Source organism: Lepisosteus oculatus, chromosome 25 (genome assembly GCF_040954835.1).
Source record: "Lepisosteus oculatus isolate fLepOcu1 chromosome 25, fLepOcu1.hap2, whole genome shotgun sequence".
Lineage (NCBI taxonomy): Eukaryota > Metazoa > Chordata > Actinopteri > Semionotiformes > Lepisosteidae > Lepisosteus > Lepisosteus oculatus.
In genome coordinates, this window is record NC_090720.1 from 86,998 (window position 1) to 105,930 (window position 18,933).

At 44.4% G+C, this 18,933-nt stretch overlaps 3 long non-coding RNA genes and 1 other non-coding gene across 4 annotated transcripts; 1 reads left to right on the top strand and 3 right to left on the bottom strand.

Annotated features, from left to right (window-relative positions):
- The first annotated feature begins 2,416 nt into the window (after positions 1-2,416).
- LOC138225058 (uncharacterized) lies at positions 2,417-5,974 on the top strand. The gene is made up of 2 exons (XR_011183617.1): positions 2,417-2,730; positions 4,406-5,974. It is a non-coding gene; the product is annotated as an uncharacterized lncRNA (long non-coding RNA).
- A 928-nt stretch (positions 5,975-6,902) lies between these two features.
- On the bottom strand, positions 6,903-14,543 carry LOC138225059 (uncharacterized). The gene is made up of 4 exons (XR_011183618.1): positions 14,109-14,543; positions 13,348-13,451; positions 7,898-7,999; positions 6,903-7,002 (listed from the first exon to the last, which is right to left on the bottom strand). It is a non-coding gene; the product is annotated as an uncharacterized lncRNA (long non-coding RNA).
- Positions 14,544-15,192: 649 nt separating this feature from the next.
- LOC107075545 (uncharacterized) lies at positions 15,193-16,706 on the bottom strand. The gene is made up of 3 exons (XR_001477053.2): positions 16,444-16,706; positions 16,086-16,325; positions 15,193-15,449 (listed from the first exon to the last, which is right to left on the bottom strand). It is a non-coding gene; the product is annotated as an uncharacterized lncRNA (long non-coding RNA).
- A 1,677-nt stretch (positions 16,707-18,383) lies between these two features.
- trnag-ccc (transfer RNA glycine (anticodon CCC)) lies at positions 18,384-18,454 on the bottom strand. Its single transcript has one exon. It is a non-coding gene; the product is annotated as a tRNA-Gly (tRNA).
- Between the last annotated feature and the right edge of the window lie 479 nt (positions 18,455-18,933).

The following is an 18,933-nucleotide window of genomic DNA, read 5'->3' on the forward strand; positions in this document are numbered from 1 at the left end:
GTAAAGTCTTTGATGGCCCCAGTGAACGAGAGGCCGGTCCCATTTCCCCAGACTCCGTTCAGGTTCCACTAGAAATCCTCCCGCGAACTGTATTCCATTCCCCTCAGTTTGGAGCGGCTAGCCGGGCCGGTTTCTCGCTCCTTGCCTTCAGGTATTAAAAGTCTCTGTACAGTACCTCTGTTCCGATGCCACTGTCTCCCGTGGTCGTCAATCGGTCCTTGCCTCCGCGAACTCGCGCTCCGCAGCTTCCCTTGTGCTGCCTGTGTCGTCTCCCAGGTCTGGTGGGAATCGGGAGCCCGCTCCGTTCCGGCTCAGATGGTTTTATTCCTCCCCTCAGCCCATCTCCCTCAGGGGGTTTTCCACTGTCCCTGTCAGAAAGGGGCTTGCCCAGTATTTTACCAGGAGGAAGCTTGTGTGGCTGAAGAGTGTGAGAGTGCCGAGCTTAGGTGTTATGGGCCCTTATCACTTCTTTGTTCACTCTCCGGGTCGGAGAAACCTGAAAAAAGACAAACGTTGTGAGACCATTTATAAGCTTGGTGACCTCGAATTAAAAAGAACAATAGCAACACTGTTCTACAAACCTTTCATTGAAAGGGTTTTCAAACACTGTCCCACTTGCTGGTTTGGCAACATCAGTAGCTGGAATTGAATATGCAGCCATTAGTCTGCCTGGCAAAAAACAACCGGTCTCTCCAGTGGTCTGCATACAAGTGAACACACAAACCCCATACTATTGAAACCCCCTTTAGGGCACACTCACACCACAACACAATCGACCTGACAGACTCACCAACACTGGACTGCAGAAGCGGCAGGAAACCCTTGAGAACATGAGCAGAGCATGCAAACTCCACACAGACAGCACTCCAGGAAACCAGACACATGAGAACATGTGCAGAGCATGTGCGCCGTCTCTCAGCCTTTCACCTCCACTTGCAGATCAGGACGCGACCGGGGACCGGAGACTCCTCACTCCTGCAGCAACACACCCCAGCAGGAGGAGGCGCCGACGGACTCGCCCATGGTGCAGTGAGCCCAGCGGTGTGAGGCTGGTGTCCAGCGCTGATATTTACCGACAGCCTGCGACTCACCGTTTCTTCCTTTTCTTCTGCATAATGTCCACAAAATACTCCAGCCAGCGCTTTTTAGACTAACGTTTCTGCTTTGCTTGCTGATTAGATTACAAAAGCCGACTGTTTACCTCCTAGAGGTCAGATCGCAACAACTTCTGCAGCACCGTTTCCCCGGCAACCACGTTTTATTGACAAAGTAAAATAAACACAGGAGAAAAGTTTGCAAACAAGACGGGAGCTAAGAAACACGAGGACAGTGGGTTTGCTTTATGTGCCGGGTCGATAAACCAGCGATGCAGACACGTGAAATACAAGAAAACATACACACAAGGGAACACATAAGAGAGACAAAGAAATACAAGACACGATAAATACGCTGAAATTGTATTAATATAATTAATTCTAATGTTCAATCAAATCAGCGAAACACATGGGCAGGGCAGCCCAGTGAACTACAGAGACTACATTACCCATAAGCCCTGTGGGCGACAACATTATGACGTCATCGACTCGCGTCTTTTGTATTTTTATGAGACCAAAAACTACAAGAAAACGTAACGTAGCAGTCGTATTGTCAGGGTACATGCAATAATTCATGTGCATTTTATGGAAAAAAAAAGTTTCAACATGGTAAATGCAGATAAGGCCCGTCCATGCTTCAACGTTCTTACAACACAGAAACAGACACATTTCAGAAAGACATTCTGAAATAAAATGTCTTTACATCCGTCTTAAACTGTTCAAACACGGTCTCCTCTCACACCATTCCCTTAATAATTATGTTGCGCAAGTATAATAATGTTTTAAAATACAAACGATATTTTCATCTTCCTTTCAATGGGATTAAAATGTAACAAATGTATTTCTTTCCGATTTCAAGTCTTTCCGATAGCGCTTTGAGACTCAGCTCCGTAGACTCGTGTATCTCTGTCGCCACCCAGTGGACATTTCTCGGAAGTGTCACCGCCCGCCGGAATTCGGAAAAGTCCCGGGACTGAAGCTGTGTGACTGGACAAGAGCCTGTCTCCCGCCTCCTGCTGAAATCTCAGCGCCGATTGGACAAAAGCTACATCACAGTCCGGATCCAGTGAAAGGCCGATCCACTCCGGGTTTTCCGTAGCCGGCAGTCCGGATCCAGTGAAAGGCCGATCCACTCCGGGTTTTCCGTAGCCGGCAGTCCGGATCCAGTGAAAGGCCGATCCACTCCGGGTTTTCCGTAGCCGGCAGTCCGGATCCAGTGAAAGGCCGATCCACTCCGGGTTTTCCGTAGCCGGCAGTCCGGATCCAGTGAAAGGCCGATCCACTCCGGGTTTTCCGTAGCCGGCAGTCCGGATCCAGTGAAAGGCTGATCCACTCCGGGTTTTCCGTAGCCGGAAGTCCGGATCCGGTGGAAAGGCAGATCCACTCCGGGTTTTCCGTAGCCGGAAGTCCGGATCCGGTGGAAGGGTAGATCCACTCCGGGTTTTCCGTAGCCGGAAGTCCGGATCCGGTGGAAGGGCAGATCCACTCCGGGTTTTCCGTAGCTCACGCTGCTGATCAGTTCGACCTCCTTGTGTTTTCTTCTTCCTTTATCGTGCAATAATATAAATCCTTTACGATGCACGCAAGACTACATTACCGATCACCGGAGTACATTATACAGGCAAATAAAGATAAGGTACGCACAGCTTTCATGTTGTGATACTTAGACATGGTTTGGAGACGTTCCCTCGTGTGTATTTTGAATTATTCAAATGCGTGTCGCTTTAATTTGGAAGCGCATCATTTCAGTGTATGAGCTTACCTGTTATATTGGGCGAGATTTCACACGGATAATCAAACAAGAACGAGTTTGCCCTGGAATCCAGTCCACTGCCCAACCTGAAAGTCAGAGCATGAGAACGGACGGATTGTATGGCGATTGTGGTGTTGCTCGACCACATCAAGTAGGCGAGAAGTACAATCTGCTACTACGACATACGGTCTAATTATTCAATTTTCGATTATTTCTCATCTTTAGGCCATTTATACATCTAATAACGAGCAAGTATAATGATTAAGCCAATGATACATTATATTTTAGATTCGGTTCAGCAGTATTGAGCAGTAAAATAACATCAATTTGTCTACAGGAAATGTCAGAATTAGAAGCCTTCTTTACACCATTTTGCCGATCTGTTCAGAGTGTTTTAACAACAGAACAAAACAAAAACAAACGTAAGGTTTCTGGGCTGCTTTGAGAAAGACAATTATCATCTATATTACTTTTAAATCTATGCACACTGTGTATCTTTACCGGGTCGATTCACTGTACAATTTTGTACTGACGCCTTAACCTTATTATTCATACAAAATCTGTTTGACAATAGTCATGTTTGATTCCACTCACTTTCCCCAAAGAGGTGCTCCAAAATAGTTTGACAAGATATTGTGAGATTGCGAGAGGGATCTGAAGTATTTATTAGTACAAGTATAACTAAATTGTTTTCCTTGTAGTCTAATAAAGGTTGTAAATTCTTCCATAGTTTCTGATGGTATACTGTTAGTTTCTTAAAAATATCAATACCTCTCTAGGAGTAGCTCTGGTTACGACGGATTGTTATCAGACGTATCACAAACATTATATCTATTCATAAAATCTGCTTGATTCTACATTTCATCATCCACACCAGTTAATTTGTTGACCCCGCTTATACTATTTTAAACCCAGTTTTCAAAGCACGGGTTTATTTTTTCTCTGTATTCTAGATGATGTATCTATGGGAGGTATGTTTATCTATAAGAGACCACATGAGGAGAACGTCTTCATGGAAGCTGGCAAGTTTCAGGGGGGTTTCCAGCATCCAAATGACATTCAAGTAAAAAGTCTATACCCGCTAGTTCCTGAATGATTAAATTAGGGAAACATACACCACCTACTTTGCTTAATTTTGTAAATAATACTCTGTCGGTATCGGTATTAGATGCTCTAAACTCTGTAGCATTTAGGCCTCCTTCTGCCCGTGTTTGACAAATAACAACCATGAATAAAGTTTTTTTTTTATTTTACTAAGGTAGAGAACATCAAATCACAAATCACAAAATCACCTTTTTGAAAATCTTAATACCAAGATATTTAATCACATCTTTTACATGTATATTACGTACGGAGCAGACACTTTCCAACAGCCACCAGTTCACTTTTCTGATATGTAAAGAAAGACCAGATACAGAGGAAATGACTTGTAAACGCATTTAATTGCTTTGTCCACCTCTGTGTGCTTTCTCAGAGAGAGAGTTGTATCCTCAGCCAATTGGGAACACCTGTCATCTCTTTATCCTGTACTTGAATACCCTGAAACTATTTGTTATAGGGGTGTAAGCAGTGGGAAGAGGAGTGGGCTCGTGTCGAATTGCCTTACCCGTTCCCAATCTGCAGGAGGTCCCACGACGGCAGGTAGCTGCTCCAGTCGCTGGAGCTCAGTTCGCTGTCGAGGGAGGACGAGGGCTCTGGCTCGGGGGAATCACGGCTCCACAGCTCCTACCTGTTGCAGAATGTTTCTGCCCTCCCGATGGCCTCTGTGTTTTAGAAGGATCTGTCTCTTTTCGCTTGCTTACACCACAGGTTTCATCGACGGTAGTGTGCATCCTGAAGCAGTGAGTTATCGGTCTTATTTCTACTGAGAAACAGTTCAAGCACTCACAAAACAATAACCAGGAGACGGTGTATGAAAAAGTATTGTACGACTTGCAGAGTAGATTTGAATAGACAGTGGACGTCACACTGCGTGCTTGAATATCAGAGATTCAGTTCATTCTTTCCTGTAGGTTAACTTCCTGTTTGACATTGTTCCGCTGTCACTTCTTCACAAACTCATAACTCGCCGTGTTCAATTTTGTGTTGAGTTACAGGAACCTCAGCATCAGATGAAATCCTCTTCAGCGCCCCAGGGAGACTGGGGGACTTGCCAGATTTTCAGCTTTATCACTGGGTCCTTTGGCTCAGGGCTGTTGAGCAAAGTGCTCCCCTCTGCTGGAGAGCCACAGGGGCACTACAGAGCGGCCTCGTGTTCCCTGCTCCTGCCCGTGCCTGTGGACGGCCAGTGTGACCGCGCGCGAGACAAAGTAGTGCATTCGTGGTGTAAATACAGAATGTTCACTAGCTGACTGAGGAAAGTTACAGAGACGGGAGTATACGTTCTGAAATAATGTGAACCACTGTTACTACACACAGACAGACTACTTAAAAATCATGTGGCTTTTTAAGGTTGTTTTGTCTGCCTAAAGTACTTTAGGTTTGTCACAGCAAAGAGTTTGAATACTTACAGAATGCAGCAGCTAGAATTGTTACTTGGAGCAGAAAGAATGACCACATAACTCCCATACTTCTCTCTCTTCATTGGCTTCCTCTCAGGTACAGGGCGGACTTCAAACTCCTTCTACTTACTTACAAGGCTCTCAGAGGTCAGGCACCTGTCCTGCCTCGCAGGGATGCTGCAGAGGAGAAATACTGTACACAGCATAGTTTCAGAGGCCTGTCTGTCCTCGGCTGGGCACCATGTGAGTTGAATGCGGATCAGTGCCATGGATCCAAGAGGGGCATCATGGATACAGCTGTCGTTTAGGAGGATTCTGCTGGTCTGCCGAGACCTGCATGGGGTACTGACATACAGATAACGTGATGGATGGATGGATTAATACCCGCATTCATTTCTTTCTTTTTTTTTAATGATATAATGTTAGCATGCCCAAAGGGGTTGGGCAGCCAGTTGACCTTGGACCCCTAGAGGATTTTATTCTCCTTACTGAGGAGTCTTTGGTTCCTTTTCTCCATTGTCTTCAGTTCTGTATTCACAAAATGTATATTTACCTGCATTGTTAAGCGCCTTGGGGCAACCTTGTTGTGAAAGGCGCTATATGAAAATAAATTGAATTGAATGGAATGACAGTCACAGCTTTTCCAGTTTCCTCTCCTATTATCTTCTTTATCTGCACTCTAAAACACAGTGAAACCTTGAACCTTTCAAACCTTGAACCTTTCAACTTACAAAAGGAAACATGTAAGAAACGTGGCTCCCATATTTAACCCTTGAAAAATCTATGAGTGTTATGTGGAGGTGAAAGTATTGTTCAATTATTCTAATAAAGCTCACTCAACTAAGACCCAGAAAAGTACCAGAGTATTCTCACCTAAGAGGAAATACTAACAAGTAGGATGCTAAAATGAAAAGCATTAAAAAGTGAATGATCTTCAGTAGCTGAAATGATTATTGAGCTCTGGGTCACAGTGCTCCTGAAAAAAAATCAAATTTCAGCAGACACCCAAGGACAGCAGGTGAGCACCATGCTGAGCCAGTGTATAAGTGTATGAATCACAGTTTCAAGGAGCTTTTTTCAGTTTCGTTCCACTGATCGGCCAACACGGGGGGAACTTCAGTCTTACTCGCCCTATTGCATTAAGAAACTGTACAACATTCTCCAATCAGAACTTGCGACCTCACCTAACGAAAAGCAATTTGCGTAGCAGGGAAAGAGTGGACTCCCACTGGGGATTTTTGTTTTTCATCCCGATGGTGATGTGCACTATATAGAACGTTGCTGGACCCATGTGCAATTGGTGTCATTTCTAATCTAGAGGTCAAAGCTATGAAACTTTCAAAGAGATGGAAGATCTCTTGCGAGACACCAATTCACAGAAGGGGCTGATGAGATCTTTGCTTAAAGTCTCATTGTGCTGCACTATTTCATTTTTCAGTGGGCACGAAAATCATCTCAGTGACGGACTAAACAGGCCTCTCGCAAAGACTCGGGAACGGACACAGACCTTATCATCTCTGCTCCTCGGGAAGCGTGCAGAGATCACATTAGATGTGTTGCTCAAGCTCTTTATTGTCACGTACAGTAAACCCAGCAGTGTGGTCAGTGCGGGATGTGTTCTGTCCTGACGGCAGGGTCAGCAGCCAGAGGAGACCTGAAACACAAGACGGAGAGGTAAGACATTGATTCCGACAGAGACAGCTTTCACACCGGATTACTGACAAGAGGAGCAATAAGAGAAGAGTTGTAAAGACACGCCGAAGAGAATATTCTCATCTAAGAGGAAATATTAACAAGTAGGATGTTAAAATGAAAAGCATTAAAAACTGCATGATCTTCAGTAGTGAAATGATTACTGAGCTCTGGGTCACGGACAGCAGGGGAGTGAATGAGTTGTTTATTTTGTTTCCTGTGAATTATGTAGAATTCACAACGTGTTCCATTTGTACAGGAAAACCATTGCGAGCAGATTCACTTCTCCTGCGCCGGAATGAATGATTTCCATCTTCACTCTAGGGTACTGTACTTTATAGCACTGTATTGTATTCTGCATATATGTCTGTTATGTATACATTTTCTTTCTCACTTTGTCTCTCTGTCCATTTGTATCAGTTTGTTGGAGAGCACCATCACACCAGCATCACAACATTTATTCTACTGCCTTATTAAGCATATGTCTCTACTAAATTCTTTTTATATATAAAACATTTTTTGGCATGATATACACAAATGGCTAATTATACTTTCTGATTATATTTCCATCTTAGAACTGAAGCATTTCTCTCCTGCAGTTTGAGGTTGTTAAATAGAAAACTGGATCAGTCCAGGGCCGAATCTTCTCCCTCTCTTACACTCTCTTACATTCGTTCACGAATGATCACAAGAGCAAACACATAGACTGGCTTCTCACAAAGTGTGTCGATGACACAGTCCCGGTCAGCTTACTAAAGGACCCAGAAAATCACCACGGGCCAGTCTGAACAGTTTCACGGAATAGTCTGTTGACTTCTCTTTGATGTTTCATGTTACAAGAGCAAAACAATACTCACTGATTTGAGGATAATTGCGCCATCCCTCCAGCCTACTGAAACGAACCGTCAGACTGCAGAAGCTGTCAGTGACTACAGGTCCTTGGGACTGGTCAGAGAAACCTGAGATGAGACAAACGTTGTGAGACCATTTATAAGCTTGTGACCTCAAATTAAAACGGAAGTCAGACATTTTCAAAGGGGGCAACACTGCGGCACAGTGGTTAGCATCGCTGCCTCATAGCACCGGGGCCCTGGGTTTGATTCCAGGGGTGCTGTCTGTGTGGAGTCTGCATGTTTGTTCATACAAACAGAAACTTCAAACAACAAACCCCAACAAGAAATCTGTGCACACTTGGACTCCTGCTGCAGCTGAGGAGCTGTCACGCACACACCTCCTGTGTGGGTAGTGTTGGCCGTAGGACGTGTTGTTCACAGAGAGAAAAAATACACCATAGCAAGTCAGCACTCAAACAAACCAAAAGGCCAGTTTTATTGAAGTTGACGCAGCTGGCCACACAAACACTCACTGCGTCTCTTCACCGGGTATCAGAAACAAAATAAAGGAACAATCTTTTTATCATATCCACTCGCACCTTGCTCTCATTTCCAGACTCCTAACTTACCACTCCCAACAAACCCCAGTGCTCGCAACACCCTTTAAATAGGATTTGGCCCGTACCACTATGGATACAATAGGTGTAAAACAGTGTTTCTTAGGCATCTGGAAGTCATTGGCGCATCTCACGGGGCACACTTATTGCACGTGTCGTTTTCGATATGTTCCGCAAGGGCTCAAAGCTAGGGTTAGGGTTGGGGTTTTAACACCACCTAGACAATTTGTGATACATTTGCCGTGCTCTAGGATGCATGTGAAATGCAGGAAAAGTGTTCTGTGCCCGTTTCCTCGCAAACGAAATTCGAAGTCGCGCGCCTGTCGATAAATGGTCAAAAATCTCAATTTTCAAAACACACTTTCAACATGCTAAACCATCTCTTTTCTAACTGTTTTACGGTTTAAACCAGACAAAACGATAAGTTGAGCTAAACTTCAGTGTTATTTACAATCCTAGCGTGTTCACGGCACAAAACGAGCGCGTTTCAGGGGCTGTTTCAGCAGAAGGTTACAATATACATACACAGACAACTCTCAGACCACAAAAGGTCTGTGGCCAAGACACAGTCAACAACGCTTGACTTAGCTGCAGCTCAGACCTACAGCAAAGCCTGCTGAAACTCCTCAACCTTGTCTTGACAGTTCGATGTTTCCCTGGGGCCTGGAATCAAGGACTGATCACGCCCGTCTGTAAGAATGGAGACAGACTCGACCCCAACAGGTACCGGGGCTTCCGTGTGAACAGTAACCTGGGAAAGGAACTCTGTCGTATCTTGAATATCTGATTACCGGCTCTCCTTACTGAGCACATTGTCCTGAATAAGAATCAGACTGGCTTCCTACCAAACCACCACACATCCCATCACATTTACACCTGGGCACTGACAGCCCATCTGGACCCAGAACTGGGGCTGCAGCAGAGCCTGCAGCCCTGCAGTTCCAGCTCATCTGGACCCAGAACAGCAGAGCCTGGCACTGCTGGAGCAGCACTGTCAGACCTGGGCACTGCCAGCCCATCCGGACCAAGAATAGTAAAGCCTGGCAACTGCTAGAGCATCACTGTCAGACCTGGACACTGCCAGCCCATCTGGACCAAGAACAGCAGAGCCTGGCACTGCTGGAGCAGCACTGTCAGACCTGGGCACTGCCAGCCCATCTGGACAAAGAATAGCAGAGCCTGGCACTGCTGGAGCAGGACTGTCAGACCTGCAGATAATGACGCGACCAGAGACACCAGAGTCTTGGTTTTCCAGAAGCGATCTAGATCTCAGGAAAACGGTTACAACTTCACACTGAACAACAACAATTTGGAACACAACCAACTACCTCTGACTGACAATCAGTTCATCTAGGAGTTTTCTTTGCAGTGAAGTCACTGAAAGAGAAGGCACACAGGGCTTTCCATGCCAGTAAAAGGAGGCTCTACAACATCAATCCCCCAATAAAATTGGCTCTAAATATTTAAAAGTGCAATCGAATCCTTTGCCCTATACGGCAGTGAAGTGTGGGATCCCTTCACTGAGCAAGATTACACTAAATGGGACAAACAGCCTGTAGATACTCCATGCACAGAGTTCTATAAAAACATCCTCCCAACTGAAATGCTACAGAATCCTAAACAGGCAATACACACAATACACACTAACTCTGTTAATCATAACATTATGCGATGGTACCATTCATTTTTAACAAATCGTACACAGTATGTCAAGCGCAACAAAGCTCTTTCCGAGTCACGGTCTATGAGCACAGGTGCCCCTCAGGGCTGTGTGAGCTCTCGAGTTCTGTTCACACTTTATACAAATGATTGTACAAGCAGTAGTCAAACCAACTTCATTTTCAAATTATCAGACGATACAGCTGTTCTTGGCTTAATGCAAAGAGGTAGCAGCTCAACTGTATACATGTCAGAAATCCAAAGGTTTGTGCAATGGTGTGACAACAATAGCCTAATTCTCAAAGTTAAAAAAACAAAAGAAATAATTTTTAATCCCAGAGCAGTTGGTGATCACTAGCATGTAGTAATCCACAACAAACAACACTCAGGTGAATTCATATAAGTACTTAGGTAATAATAATGTTTCTTTATTAGCCCTATACAATTTCTTGCATTAGGAATTCATCTTTTCACATACCCCAGCTTTTCTCCATGGAGACACAGACACAGACAGGGAGAGAAGCTTGGGGTCAGAGCACAGGGTCAGCCATTGTACAGCGCCCCTGGAGCAGTTAGGGCTAAGGGCCTTGCTCAGGGGCCCAACGGAGTAGGATTCCTCTGCCAGCCGCGGAATTTGAACCGGCAACCTTCCAGTCACAGGCGCAGATCCTTAGCCACAGAGCCACCGCTCCGCCTCAATGTGTAGATGTACACATAGGCAGTAACCTGTTGCTGGACTACCTGTTGAGAGTGTTTGCTCCAAAGTTCAGCAGCGCTTATATTTCCTGCGAAGACTAAGAGTGCTTGAGGTTCGACAGGAATTAATGAAACTCTTTTACCGTGCTGTAATTGAGAACATTATTAGATGTGGGATTACAGTGTGGTTTGGTCATCTATCAGTTCATTTAAAATCGCAAATAACCTGCCTCTTCCAGACAGCTTTGAATGTCATGAAACGGCATCCCTCCCTGCAGACAATCTTGGAAAAATCCCTTATCAAACAGGCAGGAAAAATTATATCAGATCCCTCCCACATTCTCAACTCTGAATATCAACTTCTTCCTCCTGTTAACGTTTTAGGGTTGTCAAACATAAGTCAAACAGATACAAACATTTCTTTGTTCCACTATCCAACACACTTATGACTGTTACAACCCACTTGAGCGCGATATGTTTCCTGATGTGTTATAAAAGTTACATGTTGCTGTACAAGTGCAAGAGAGTGATGTGCAATATTTATCTTATTTTTTGTAATAGAATAAGGTGCAATGTTTTTCTTTTCTTCTTTTTTTTGTTTGCATTCTATTTAAATGTACAGGACTGCTGGGTGTCCATAAAAAAAATATCTCAGTGGACAATGAAATCTTATCTTATCTAGGTGGATATTTGACCAGGCTAAGAAACAGCAAAGAGATACAGACTCTGACAAGCACAGGTTCAGAGACCACAATCAGGCCATAGCAACTAGGTGACAAAAACCCAAATGTATCCCACACCTACCAGAATCAGAACAATGTCTAGTCCTAGCCAGCAGCCATATCACCCTGCAACTCACAACTGGCAACCCACTGAAGCTAAGCAGGTGTGAGCCTGGTCAGTACCTGGATGGGAGACCTCCTGGGAAAAACTAAGGTTGCTGCTGGAAGAGGTATTAGTGGGGCCAGCAGGGGGCGCTCACCCTGCGGTCCACGTGGGTCCTAATGCCCCAGTATAGTCATGGGAACACTATACTGTAAACAGGTGCCGTCCTTCGGATAAGACGTAAAACCGAGGTCCTGACTCTCTGTGGTCATTAAAAATCCCAGGGTGTTTCTCGAAAAGAGTAGGGGTGTAACCCTGGCGTCCTGGCCAAATTTCCCATTGGCCCTAACCTCCTAATAATCCCCATCTATGAATTGGCTTCATTACTCTCTGCTCTCCTCCCCACTGAGAGCTGGTGTGTGGGGAGCGTTCTGGCGCACTATGGCTGCCGTCGCATCATCCAGGTGGGGGCTGCACATTGGTGGTGGTGGAGGGGAGACCCCATTACCTGTAAAGTGCTTTGAGTGGAGGGTCCAGAAAAGTGCTATTATTGTAAGCAATTATTACTGGGAAAGAAAACTCAATAAAGCTGCAGCAAAGTGTGTGATCTCCTGTCCCACACTGAGGAACAGTGAGCCTGTCTCAATAATAATACAGTGTGTAATCTCCTGTCCCAGCCTGAGGAACAGACAGTGAGCCTGTCTCTCAATAATGTTCTATGATATGGATGGTGGATGTAAATGTCCTGTGTGAATCCTGTTTGATCAGTCTTATTGACACTGTTGCAACTTGTGCACAGCTCTGCCAGTGTGTGACTCTAAATCGGAGGAGGGAAGGAGTTAGGGAGTGCTGCCAGACAGTGTCAGAAGGTCACTGGTGCTATTCTTCCAACCCTTCCCCACATCTTATCATCACATGTTTGAGCAAAGCCTGTTCCATCCCAGAGGACCATCTGCACCCTTTGTTTAACGATTTCCAATCCCTGACCTCCGAACACAGAAATTGCTTTCCTCCTCTGAAAACAAACAGGGTCAAGTTCTCATTTAGACCTGCGGCCATAAAACAGTGAGCCTGTCTCTCAATAATAATAATCCAGTGTGTGATCTACTGTCCCAGCCTGAGGAACAGAGAGTGAGCCCGTCTCTCAATAATAATACAGTGTGTGATCTCCTGTCCCAGCCTGAGGAACAGTGAGTCTGTCTCTCAATAATAATAATACAGTGTGTGATCTCAACAGATGACTCTTGGGCATGTGCCTGTGTGTTGTTAGTTTGTGTGCTTTTCTACATATTGCCTGCTGGCGTGAAACACGTCCACCTTGGGGATAATGAAGACTCCCTCTCTCAAGAAAACACAACACATCTGAAAATGACTTTTCTACAGATGTTTTCACCCTCTGGTGTCAAAGTACTGCATCTGCAGGAAGGGATGACTCGTCCATCCATCATCTAGCAGTCCCACTCTACAGCACATCACGGCGACACATGTAAAACCAGTGCCTTCGGGTTGCTTTACAAATATATTATGCAATACGATATGTATTTTTAAGGTCATGTTAACTTGCACTGTTTGTGTGTGTTGTGAGATCCAGTGTGAATGAAACATAGCTGCTGTGATGCAGATAACGTTCAGAGAAACTCCAGCTCTCGTGTTTAAGAATATTAAACCTTTACTGACCACAGTGGTGTTGAAAGCGAAGCTCCACTCGTGTCTGTCAGGAGCTCCTCAGAGCCTCAGCTGCAGAGACCGGCTTGGAGACGCCCATCCTTCTGACTTGAAACCTGACAGGTGATGAACAGGAAAGGTTTTCACTCGTGTGTCGGGACACATGGAGTGACGGACTGGTTGGCATTGCAGCCCTGGCTTTCTCCTCAACTGGGATACGATCAGGGATTTTTTTTCTGGCAGTTTTAAGTGGTGCACCATGACTTGCAAATTAGTTTTAATTTGATGACAATGTTTTTAGTTGTTTTAAAGAACTTACTGTTTTGATTAGATGTATCAGAGATTGGGATTCTGCCTATAGCTTCCCATTCCTTCCAACAAAGGGTCTTATGTTGTAGAGAACAGCACAGCACATCCTAAGCAGAGTGCAAGAGGACTGCAGTCCAGAGAAACCTGTAATTTTACAAAGAATGGAGGCACTGTCACCTCTTCTGTACTCCTCCTATGCTAACAACTGTGTATCTACTGCTGACTGTGTGAAAGGAATTAAGTTTGTAGATGATCCCATCCGAATAAGAAAAAAATCTGTAGAGAAAGGAGGTCACTGCTTTAGTCGGCTCCACACAGATAGCACCCCAGGAAACTGGACCCATAGGAACACGGGCAGAGCATGCAAACTCCACACAGACAGACCCCAGGAAACTGGACCCATAGGAACACGGGCAGAGCATGCAAACTCCACACAGACCACGCACTGCGCTGCCGTCTCTCACCTTTTCACATCCACTTGCAGATAATGTTGTGACCGGAGACTCCGGTGAGCCCAGCGGTGTGAGTCTGGTGTCCAGCACTGATATTTCTCCGCCTGCTGCGTGTTTCCCTAACAGTCCTGTCCCATAGCCTGCGACACACGACCGGCTCCGCTTCTCAACGTTTCTTCCTCACTCATGTAATATCCACAAAGATGGTCCTGACAACGAGTTTTGAGCTACAGCTCCTGTTTTCCTCGCCGATTAGATTTAAAACGTCGGCTGTTTACGTGCTGGAGGTCAGACCCGCTCCTGCAACAATTTCTGTAGTACGGTTGCTCTGGCAACAACATATTATTTAACAAAGTAAAATAAACACAGGAAAAAAGTTTGCAAACAAGACAGGGGAGCAAAGAAACCCACAGACACGACGGCAGTGGGTTCTGTTTCTGTGCCAAGTCTATCTAAGTCAAGTCTAACCCTAACCCTAACCCTAACCAGCAGCCATATCACCCTGCAACTCACAACTGGCAACCCACTGAAGCTAAGCAGGTGTGAGCCTGGTCAGTACCTGGATGGGAGACCTCCTGGGAAAAACTAAGGTTGCTGCTGGAAGAGGTGTTAGTGGGGCCAGCAGGGGGCGCTCACCCTGCGGTCCATGTGGGTCCTAATGCCCCAGTATAGTGACGGGGACACTATACTGTAAACAGGCGCCGTCCTTCGGATGAGACGTAAAACCGAGGTCCTGACTCTCTGCGGTCATTAAAAATCCCAGGGCGCTTCTCGAAAAGAGTAGGGGTGTAACCCCGGTGTCCTGGCCAAATTTCCAATTGGCCCTTACCAATCATGGCCTCCTAACAATCCCCCTCTATGAATTGGCTTCATTACTCTGCTCTCCTCCCCACTGATAGCTGATGTGTGGTGAGCGTTCTGGCGCACTATGGCTGCCGTCGCATCATCCAGGTGGATGCTGCACATTGGTGGTGGTGGAGGGGAGTCCCCATTACCTGTAAAGCGCTTTGAGTGGAGTGTCCAGAAAAGCGCTATATAAGTGTAAGCAATTATTATTATTATTATTATTATTATTATTATCACCTAGGCAGGACGAGCGCTGAAGACACAGGCTACTGCCCGGGTCCGACTTGTGAAATAAAAATAGAAAACAGAAAAAAACACATTAGAGTACACATAACACAATAGGGGTACACAGTACTCCTGCTCTTTACACAAACAGGTTCAACGGGTCAATGAAGATCATGTTGGCACAGCTGTCATGATGTCTCAATTAGAAAGAGTCTGAAGACTTTGCTCGTTTCTTCCCAAGAGAGCTTCACTCCAGAGAGAAACAGCTCCTGCCGAGTCCGTCTTGTAAGAAAGACAAAGAAATCCGTGACACGATAAATACGCTGAAATTGTATAATTATATCTGATGTTCAATCAAATCCCCGAAACACGTGGGAAGCACAGTCCAGAGTACTATAGAGACTACATTTCCCCTAAGCCCTTTGGGCCACTTCCTTTTGATGTAATCGATTCGCGTCTTTTTTTATTTTTAATTATAACAACAATACATGCAATAAAAACAAGAATACATATAACGTAGAGTATTCTCAGTGGTACATACAATAATACATGTACATATTATGAAAACAGATTAAACGTAATCTTGTTTAATAGTAAACAAAAGCAGATAAGGTCCGTACATGTTTCAAATTGTCTGTACAGACGCATTTACATTTGTTTGAAACTGTTCAAACATGGTTCTCCTCCCACACCATTTCATTAATTATTATATCGTGCAAATATCATATTTAAAAAAATACAAACAATATTTTCATATTACTTTCAATTCGTTTAAATGTAGCATTATTTAACTTCTTTAATAGTAATGTTAATATTAGTTTCCTTCTTTAAATTAGCTTTCAGAGTTGCTGTCACAAAAGTCATAGTTATCATCTGTATTGATTTCCAATCTCTGCACAAGAGCGCTTTAAGACTCACCTCCATAGACTCGTGTATCTCTGTCGCCGCCCAGTGGACATTTCTCGGAAGTGTCACCTCCCGCCGTAATTCAGTAAAGTCTTGGAATTAAAATTGTGATTGGACGAGAGCCGTATCCCTCCCGCCTCCTGCCGAAATCTCGGCGCCGATTGGACAAAAGCTTCGACGCTCAGCTGAGACCGGTAAATCCGTGGTGATTGGCCTAGTGTCGCTTCACTCACGATGAGGGCGGTAACTTCACTGCGAACAAGGAAATCCGTGGTGATTGGTTTAGAGCCGAGTCACTCAAATTGAGGGCGGTATTTCCGTGGAAGAACACGGAAGTCCACGGTGATTGGCCAAAAGCCGTGTCACTCACCCAATGTACAAGACAGTCACGCCTACCCCCAGCCAACGGCGGTGATTGGACAGGCCCTGCGTCACTCTCTTGACTTCTGGGATCTTTGCGCTCATTGGGCGAAAGCCGCGGCCTAAACATAAACACCGCGACTCCTGCGTTGATTGGATACAGCCCGTTTGCTCACGCCTTTATTGTACGTCTCATAGCTGCGCCGGAACTGGATCTGACGCATAATTAGCGCGACGGCGCACAGCCGGTCCGTCGCTGAGGTCGATGTGGAGCTGCGGCTCAGGATGCTGTGGTTCCGCTCTCTGCTTGTCAAGCATTGTGGGCTCCTAAAATATCGTTTGTAATGAATTTAATTATTATAATGGAAAGTTATTATATACATAAAATGAAGTGGTCTGGAAAGAACCTTTTGTTTGAGCATTTTAAAATGGATGTAAGGGGGTATTTGCAGACTATTTCGAAGTGCAAAAATATGAAAGCGGTGCGGACAATTTTTTATTTAATGTTTAATCTTTTTTAATAACTTGAATTTATGTTGTAATATGTACCCCTGACGATTTTTTTGTCTTGAACTGTTATGTGTACTCTTGTTTGTATTGTAATTTTTGTTATTCTGTTATGCATTTTTTTTAAAAGCACTGCGGTCTCCTGGAAAACCGTATTTCAGGGCAGGTAGTTATTACCGAACTCTAGACGCCGCTGGAGAGTTTGTTTAATGGCTAGTCAGCTCACGTTGTTGATTAATTCGACCTTATTGTGTTTTCTCTTCTTTAACATTTATATTGCAATAATAAAAATGCCATTCAATGCACACAAGAGTACATTACAGATCACCGGGGTACATTATACAGGCAAATAAAGATAAGGTACGTACAGCTTTCATGTTGTGACATTTAGTAATAGTTTGGAGACGTGCCCTCATGTGTTTAAGATTTGACTCTCTTCCATTTGGAAGCGCATTACTTCTACCAAGGAAAAAAATACAATCAGGAGTGCATAATACTATGTTCTTTACACAAACAGGTTCAACAGGTAAAGAAAGATCAGGTCGTCACCGCTGTCATATTGTCCCATTTAGAAAGAGTCTGAAGATCTGCTCTTCCGTCTGTAAAACTGTTCAAACGCGGGTCTCTTTCCAGACCAGCTTCACTCCCGAATGCAAGAAACAGCTCCTGCCGAGTCCGTCTTGTAAGAGAGACATAAATCCATGACACGATAAATACGCTGCAATTGTAATAAAAAAAATCTGATGTTCAATCAAATCTGCAAAACAGTGCAGCCCAGAGAACTATAGAGACTAGATTTCCTGGGGGGGTCGGCAAAATGGCGACCAGATCGCATGTGTTTTTAAGTGCTGAAGAAGTTGGGGTCTTTTTCTTCCAAAATATTGGTGAGGGGAGAAAATTTTGTTTTGATTTGGATGTATATCCCCTGCGGGCGACTTCCTTTTGACATTATCGACTCGCGTCTTTTTTATATTTAATTATAACAAAAAACACGATTATATATAACATATTAAGAGTATTGTCAGGGGTACATGCAATAATACATGTACATTTTATGAAAATAGATTAAACAATTTAGATGCTGATAAGGTCCATACATGCTTCAATGTTCTTGCATGTAGAAATTGTCGATACGCCTTTACATCTGTTTTAACTAACTTTAAACTTTAACATCACTTTATTAACCCTTTAAAATTTCTTGCAGTACGAATTATCTTTTCGCATACCCCAGCTTGCTCTCCATGAGACACACAGACAGGGAGAGAGCAGGGTCTGCCATTGTACAGTGCCCCTGGAGCAGTTGGGGTTAAGGGCCTTGCTCAGGGGCCCAGTGGAGTAGGATTCCTCTGCCGGCTGCAGGATTTGAACCGGCAACCTTCTAGCCACAGGCACAGATCCATAGCCACAGAGCCACTGCTCCGCCCCAAACAACATCATTTTTTATGCACCAGCCGGGAATCAAACCCAGGTCACAAGAATGGGAATCTTGCATGATACCACTACATCACTGGTGCAACTAGAGTAATAAATGAGATGGAAATTAATATTATTTCTTAAATCTAATAAAGAACCAGGGACAGATGGCTTTCCAAGTGAATTTTACAAGACATTCAAAAACAGTTGGCTCCCCTGCTCCTATCCACTTGCCACTGGATAAGAGGTGGAGGGCATTTACCATCCTCTTGGAATAAAGCTGTAATTTCTGTTATCTGGTTTAAGATCATAAAAACTTGTGACTTGGAGAGAGAGGTAAAACTATTAAAATGGATAGTTTCTAATTCAGATTTCCCCTCTGGGAAATCTGACACAGTTTAAGATTTGGGCTATGAAAGGGAACACGGCAACATGCACTATGATGAGAAAAGACCATCTGAAAATCTTTGAAGATCTATCACAACAATATAACCTGGAAAAAGATTTTTATAGATATAAATTAGACATTATATAAATAGCTGGAGAAAGCAGCCACATATGAAGGAAAGGATGAAGGGAA